Here is an 8,692-nt window from a genome sequence, read left to right on the forward strand (position 1 = left end):
TTTAAAATCAGCGTCGTCAACATATTGATCCTTCACAGTGTCCAAACCAAAGATTTTAAAATCTAACTGTGACAGCATGGTATAGCGACGAGACAAAGCATCAGCAATAACATTGTCCTTCCCGTTCTTGTGTTTAATAATGTAAGGAAAGGACTCAATGAATTCTACCCATTTAGCATGACGACGGTTCAGATTTGTTTGGGTACGAATATGTTTTAAAGCCTCATGATCAGAATGGATTATAAACTCACGATGCCAAAGATAGTGCTGCCATGTATGCAAAGTGCGCACTAAAGCGTAAAGCTCCTTATCATAAGTAGAATATTTCAGACTAGCACCGCTTAATTTTTCACTAAAATAAGCAACTGGTTTTCCTTCTTGTAACAAAACAGCACCTAGCCCAATACCGCTAGCATCGCATTCAAGCTCAAACACTTTATTAAAATCAGGCAATTGCAATAGGGGAGCTTGGGTTAACTTATCTTTCAAAGTGCTGAACGCTACCTCCTGCGAATCACTCCAAGCAAATGGCACATCTTTCTTTGTAAGCTCATGTAGAGGCGCTGCAATGGAGCTAAAATCACGAACAAATCTGCGGTAGAAACCGGCAAGTCCAAGAAAGCTCCGAATTTGTGTGACCGTCGTCGGTGTAGGCCACTCCCGAATGGCAGCAATCTTGCTGCTATCCACCTCAATGCCCTGCGGAGTAACCACATAACCAAGAAACGAGACACGTTGCGTGCAAAATGTGCACTTTTCCATGTTACCAAACAAGCGAGCAGCACGCAAAGCGTCAAAAACAGCACGCAAATGTTCTAAATGCTCCTCTATAGACTTGCTGTAAATAAGGATATCATCGAAATAAACAACAACAAACAAACCTATGAAGGCCCGTAGAACTTCGTTCATTAAACGCATAAAGGTGCTGGGAGCATTAGTCAATCCAAATGGCATAACCAACCATTCATATAAACCAAATTTCGTTTTAAAAGCCGTTTTCCATTCATCACCGAGTTTCATTCTAATCTGATGGTAACCGCTACGCAAATCAACCTTAGAGAAAATAACGGCACCACTAAGCTCATCTAGCATATCATCAAGGCGTGGAATAGGATATCGATAACGAACTGTGATGTTATTAATAGCACGACAATCTACGCACATACGCCATGACCCATCTTTCTTTGGAACGAGTAAAACAGGAACCGAGCAAGGGCTAAGAGACTCACGAATGTAACCCTTATCAAGCAGTGTCTGCACCTGGCGCTGGATCTCCTTCGTCTCATCTGGATTTGTACGGTACGGGGCGCGGTTCGGAAGAGAAGCGCCGGGGATGAGATCGATTTGATGCTCAATGCCACGGAGGGGAGGAAGACCCGGTGGTAAGTCCGTAGGATAAACATCAGCATACTCCTGCAAAAGGTTAACAACAGCAGGGGGTATATCCAAAGACGGTGCATCATCAAGCGGAACAAGCATTCGCGAGCATACAAGTGCATAACAGGGCATATGAGCTTCATGGAGATCATCAAAATCAGCACGTGTAGCAAGTAAAACAGGAGAGTGCAACTTGATTTCAGATTTAATAGGTGCGGCTGATGTCGATTTGACTTGTTGTGCAGTTTTAGCAGCCCTAGTAAGATCATCTTTCAAAATTTGGTCAGGGGTCATTGGATGTATAATTATTTTCTGGCCTTTAAACATGAAAGAATAATGATTTGAACGACCATGATGTAAACTATCAGTATCATATTGCCAAGGTCGACCTAATAACAAAGAGCATGCTTCCATAGGAATAACATCGCAATCAGCATAATCAGAATAAGAACCCAACGAAAAGGGGACACGTACCGAACGTGTTACCTTTATTTTACCACCATCATTAAGCCATTGAATGTGATACGGATGTGGATGTGTGCGAGTGGGCAAGGATAATTTCTCTACCAACGCTGTACTTGCCAAATTGTTGCAGCTGCCACTATCGATGATGATGCGAATCGACCGTTCGTGCACGACGCCCTTGGTATGGAATAGAGTGTGTCGCTGATTTTTTTCGGCCTGGGCAACCTGTGTGCTGAGAACACGCTGCACAACAAGACTCTCATACCTATCGGCGTCGATGGGATCAACGTGGACTTCCTCATTTTCTGCATGGTTAGTGGCAATCATAGCGTGACTAGTTTCCTCAGAATCACTGGCTGAAGAGTACTCACCATTGTCACGTATAAGCAAGGTACGCTTGTTTGGGCAGTCCCGAATCATGTGCCCAAACCCTCTGCAACGATGGCACTGAATATCCCGTGTACGTCCTGTGGAAGAAGCGACGCCTTTGGCAGGGGGCGCTACTGGCTTGGCCGGCCCTGTGCGCGATGTAGTGCTAGGCGTAGGAGGTGCAGGGCTGGAAGGAGTTGAGCTGTGTGTTGGACCCCGGCCTGCAAAAGAGTTAGTATATGTCTTTGATCGTCGTCCCTGCACTTCACGTTCAGCTTTGCAAGCATATTCAAACAATGTGGTTATATCAAAATAATCCTTATAATCAAGTATATCCTGAATTTCCCTGTTCAAACCACCACGAAAACGCGCCATAGCAGCGTCATCTGACTCAACCAAACCACAACGAAGCATACCCTTTTGCAACTCCTGGTAATATTCCTCAACAGATTGTGAACCTTGTTGAAAACGCTGCATTTTGTTAAGCAAATCACGAGCATAATAGGAAGGAACAAATCTATGGCGCATGGCAGTTTTTAATTGGGTCCAAGTAATGACACTGTTAATGGGAAGTTTTTGTTTATACTCACGCCACCAAATTAAAGCAAAATCAGTAAATTCACTAATGGCAGCCTTCACTTGGCTATTAGCAGGAATATCATGGCATGAAAATTTCTGTTCTACCTCTAATTCCCAATCAAGATATGCAGCAGGATCATATTTACCATTAAAAGATGGAATTTTAAATTTAATCTTAGAAAATAAGTCATTAGGGGGATGACGAACCACACGACGTGCACGACCACGGCGATCTCCATCGTCCTGCTCAGTGTCACCGCCGTATTCCTGCTCCATCTTTGTGGTCAATGCATCAAGGCGTGCCAGGATGGTGTCGAGTGTGGTGCGAGTCGCCGTTTGAGCAAGGTCAAGTTGGTTGAAACGCTCGGTCGTCGAAGTGATCGTTGAATCAAGCCGTTCATGCATCGTCCTAATGTCAGCAGCAAGTCCATCAACTTGTCCCCTTACTTCCTGCAACTGGGCATCCACCATGTCGTGTGCTCCTGCCATAGTTAGCGCAAACACCAAAAGGAGAAAAACCAACGACAAAAACAGGGGTGTACTGCTCACAAGGCGCTCACACTAGTGCTGTTATCAAGTTCTTATCCGTTCTTACCAAGCCACAGTGGTGAACTGCAATCAACAGGTGGAACCGGTGAAAGATTGGATGAGCGATTGCGTGGAGAAACAGAAACCTGCTCGTCGTAGAAATATGTGGAGTTGTGGGTAGGCTGCACTCAAGTCAAGGATTAGCACGATCAAACAATAATGCAAAGTTGAATTATAGTGCAACACACGAAACTATATTGCTGGCCACAGGTGCAAAGGATGGATGGATGGAAATAGCAGAATGGCAGTAACGTAAATATTGTACTAGTGATGCCAAAAAGGCACTAGTAGAAATCACAGGTGATTTTGTTTTTCTTTTTTGTATGATTTTTTTGATATTTTTCTCAGCACAAGAAGCAACAAGATAGGAGCTACACGAAGTTTCACCTAAAACAGATATCAGATGTGGTCTACAGAAAATCAGGAAGTTCTCTGAAAAGCATGCGAGAACTTTGACGGATTTTTTTCTTTATTTTCCTGAATTTTTTTGACAATTTTGTCGAACCCCAAACAGACCGAAGGTAAGTTTGGCCGGGCTCAGAATGGTGTCAACTAGCTCCTGTAAAAATTTCAGATTTTTTGGACACCCGAGCGAAAAGTTATGCCCGATTTACGAAAGGTACCTCAAGTTATGTTCTAGTGATGCGACCGGGATGAAACAACCGTATCCTTTCTCCTTCGTTATCTTTTTTTTTCTGTTTTTTTTTTGACGTAACCGAAGGAGAAAAACAAGGAAGCGGCCGTTGACTCGGTTTGTTTTTTTTTCTCTGTTTTTTTTTTCGTAACCGAAGGAGAAAATCAAGGAAACGGCCGTTGACTCGGTTTGTTTTTTCTGTTTTTTTTTTGACGTAACCGAAGGAGAAAATTAAGGAAACGATGTTGACTCGGTTTGTGGCGTGATCAAACGGGAGATGGTGGCGGCGCTAGGGTTTGAATTGTGGAAGAACACAATGCAACCAGCAACAAATGACGCGAAAGCACACAAATTCAACAATGCAGATTATTGAAAGAAAGTGCGAGGCTCAAAAGGGTGCTGGGATAAGATCTAACCTGAATTTTTATGTGGTTTTGTGGACTGTAGGAAAAAAAACGCTCGATAAACTCACCGATCAACCTGGAAATCTGATACCAATTGATGAAGTTGAGGTGCCCGATCTTTCGGCGAGTAGAGATAATTCCGATTTGGCGGAAGATGACCCTTGCGATCCGACTACGACGAGCAAGCCCGAGGCGCCAATGCAATCGCTGAACCAACTCCCTGTGGTTACCGACCTTGCTGATGCGAGATCGGCCTGATCACGAAGATCGTTTCCTGTGCGCAATCGAAGAACGAACAAGAATAAGATGCGAGCAATCTAATCTATTACTCGAGGGTGGAGTTCTGAATACACGAAGACAGCGCAGATTTGGGCGTGTTCGAGAGTAGCTAAGGCTAACGTAAAACAAAACTCAGGAAATAAAGGAGGCGCAGCTCCTGAATAAATAGAGAGGGGGCGCAGCCCCTAGGGGCGGCCAACCCTAGGTCGTCCATTATGGGCCGCAATTGGGCTGGTCGTCTATTCTTCCGGGCCTTCGTTCTTTAACAACATGATGTAGTTCAATTCTCTTGCACGGGCCCGAGTTACTGGCCCAGGTGGAAGGGGTGGCGCCTGGGCTGGAGAAGGTGCTGCTGGTGTAGATGTGCTCGTGTTGGTGTTGATGTCCGCATCATATACCATCAGTCTCTTGATGCCTAATGATATAGCGATGTTCAGTCCATGGATCAGAGCTTGATACTCGGTTGCATTGTTAGAGGCTGGAAATAGCAAGTCGAGGGCATATTTGAGGTGCTCGCCTCCAGGTGCGATGAAGAGAATTCCCGCGCCTGCTCCCTGCAGCTTCAGCGAGCCATCAAAATACATCCACCATACTTCTGCAGTTTCTGGGTTCTCTGGTACTTGTTGTTCAGTCCATTCTGATACGAAGTCAACCAACGCTTGAGTTTTGATGGCAGTGCGAGGTCGAAATTCAATGTCATGAGATCCCAGTTCACAGACCCACTTGTGATGAAGACATCCACACTACTGATGCATCTATACCAATACAAGTACCAATTTCTGGTCCCATTACTCGCGCTCGTGCTCGTCAACTCAACCATCAGGTGATTACACTCTTGAGTTCATGTCCATCATATTTAGACCATGGAGACCCGTGCACTCTTGTTTTGCTTAGGAATCAGGGAGAAGACCGAAAGGGAAAAGGATTTGAACATGCTGGATTCGGACTGCAGAAGAACACCAACTTGTGACGGTCACCACGGTCAGATGCGGGCTCGGATTGGAATGTTCAAGCACAACATGGAAAGCTTATCAAGTCTACTTTCATATGGATCCGGAATTATAGTCATATCTGTTCTGAGGCCGCCGTAATCATTGTTTTCTTACCGAGACATTTCCTGCCTTTTCTGCCCATGGTGCTGCGTCACCCTATTTTGGCCCAATGGGTCGTGTATCAAGTTAGGTCCATTAGGGACGCATCCTAGGGTTGCAGCACGACCCCAATACTCTTGTGGTCGTCCTCCCATGTTTATAAACCCCCTAGCCGCCACCAAGAACAGCGGGTTTTGTTTAGATCAAGTTTAGCTCTCGCTACTTGCTTGCAAGCGCGCGTGCTAGTTCAGCCGCCCGTCTTCTTGTCTTCGGAACCCCACCATATTGTAGTTTGATCTTTAAACCTACATTTAGATCTGGTAATTCAGTACTTGTTCTACTTGTTCTTGCTAGTTCTTCGATTGCTTGCAGGACGAGTGCCCTAGTGGTCAGGGTGTCACGCTCCACAAGATCGTGACAGCCATAGGAGGTGGTGTATCGGTTGCTAAGGCGCAGCGTCTTTGGAAGGCTGTAGTCGGGCCGTGAACGTCGTCTCCTCCCCCAATCGAGTTATTCCACACCCTCTCATCGAAAGATCGGGCAATCACCCAACGGGTGCACATCAGTTGGTAATCAGAGCAAGGTTTATCGGTGAGAGATTTACTTTTCTTCGCTGTTTTCTTATCTCCTATAGTCCAGAAAAAGCCAAAAAATAGTAGATTAGTTTTACCGCAATCCTATAAACCATTGAGCATTTACTAGTACTACTTAGTTAGGGCTTGTTGAGTTTTTGGTTGCATCGGTTGTGTCGAGTTGCTGGTCTTAGTTTATTCCTTTAGAGTTTTGAGTTCTACCACGTTTTGGTCACCACGAAATCCACCATCACCAAAAACATCTCTGGTTCGTTTTTGCCACCACGGATACATATCATATCCGATTTGGAAGTTTAAATACAATCTGGAAAGCTTATCTTATCTTCTTTCCAACGGATCTGACCTTATCTCAAAATTCGTTCTGAGCGCTCCGCAATCATCGTAGAGATTTCTGGACTTCCTATATTAACAAGATTTGTTAAATCTGATTTAAAGGGGTTGTTAGCAATATCTTTATTGTTTGGGTTGTCATAGTGAAAAAAAAGGGTTTAGGCCCCTGCAAAAAAAAACAGAAGAAGAAGAAAAAAAAAGAATAGAAAAGAAAAAAAAAGGAAAAGAAGAAGAAGGGGGCTGAATCTCTAAATCTGTTGTTTCTCTTTGTGCTGTGCTAGTTGTTCTTTTTCAGTGACTACCTTTGTGCCTAGGCTCACGTCTCTAGCCTGGTTTAGCCTAGGACCAGCACAGTACCACCGTTGAACGATTATTCAGCTTGCTTTTGTAACTAACGTGGTACTAGTGTATTCCTTGCTTCAGCCCACCTACAACTCTACATATTTCGACTACAGTTTGACAGGTCGTGTTGCTGCGGCACCGATACACTTATTCCACGGTTGCAGACTTGTTGGTTGCTGACCCCTCCTGTTGTGCAAGGTAAGAATTGGTAAGAGCTTGTGTGGCAGGTTGAGAGTGAGCGCCTTGCAGTAGCTACATCCTAATAGTTGTAGAGTTTTTATTCCTTCACGTTTTTTTTTCTTGTTGCCTCTGTTCGTCTAACCATGGCAGGATTGGAGGTTGATGATGCTTCTCGTAATATGCCACACTCTCCTCGCACCAAGGGTATCATACAACACTTTGTAAGGCTAGTGAAGACGCACACGGAAGGTCTTGATAATGACATGCAGGTGACGAATGAAAAGATGGGGCAATTGGAGGCCACACAGATCGACACGAACACCAAACTTGCAAATGTGGAAATGACAGTTGCTCATATTGACAAGAGCCTTGTCGCACTCTTGAGGCGGTTTGATGAGATGCATGCTAATATCAATGGTGGGCGTGATGAGGGCGCCGAAGGTAACTGGGATGACTATGTTGCTGATACTGAACAAGATGACCAAGAAGCACCTAATCGCCGGCGACTACGTACTAACCGTAGAGGTATGGGTGGTTTTCACCGACGTGAGGTACATGGTAATGATGATGCTTTTAGTAAGGTTAAATTTAAAATACCTCCTTTTGATGGTAAATATGACCCTGATGCTTACATTACTTGGGAGATTGCGGTTGATCAAAAGTTTGCATGCCATGAATTTCCTGAGAATGCGCGGGTTAGAGCTGCTACTAGTGAGTTTACTGAATTTGCTTCTGTTTGGTGGATAGAACATGGTAAGAAGAATCCTAATAACATGCCACAAACTTGGGATGCGTTGAAACGGGTCATGCGGGCTAGATTTGTTCCTTCTTATTATGCACGTGATATGTTAAACAAGTTGCAACAATTGAGACAGGGTACTAAAAGTGTAGAAGAATATTATCAGGAATTACAAATGGGTATGCTGCGTTGTAACATAGAGGAGGGTGAGGAATCTGCTATGGCTAGATTTTTGGGCGGGTTAAATAGGGAAATTCAGGACATCCTTGCTTATAAAGATTATGCTAATGTAACCCGATTGTTTCATCTTGCTTGCAAAGCTGAAAGGGAAGTGCAGGGACGACGTGCTAGTGCAAGGTCTAATGTTTCTGCAGGAAAATCTACACCATGGCAACAGCGCACGACTACATCCATGACCGACCGTACACTAGCACCAACTCCCTCGCCAAGTCGACCAGCACCCCCGCCTTCCTCCAGCGACAAACCACGTGCATCTTCCACAAATTCAGCAACCAAATCTGCCCAGAAACCCGCAGGTAGTGCCTCTTCAGTAGCTTCCACAGGTAGAACAAGAGATGTTCTGTGTTATCGATGCAAGGGCTATGGACACGTGCAGCGTTATTGTCCTAATCAGCGTGTTTTGGTGGTAAAAGACGATGGTGGGTATTCCTCTGCTAGTGATTTGGATGAAGCTACACTTGCTTTGCTTGCGGCTGATGATG

The sequence above is a fragment of the Zea mays genome, chromosome 2, assembly GCF_902167145.1.
Source record: "Zea mays cultivar B73 chromosome 2, Zm-B73-REFERENCE-NAM-5.0, whole genome shotgun sequence".
Taxonomy (NCBI): domain Eukaryota; kingdom Viridiplantae; phylum Streptophyta; class Magnoliopsida; order Poales; family Poaceae; genus Zea; species Zea mays.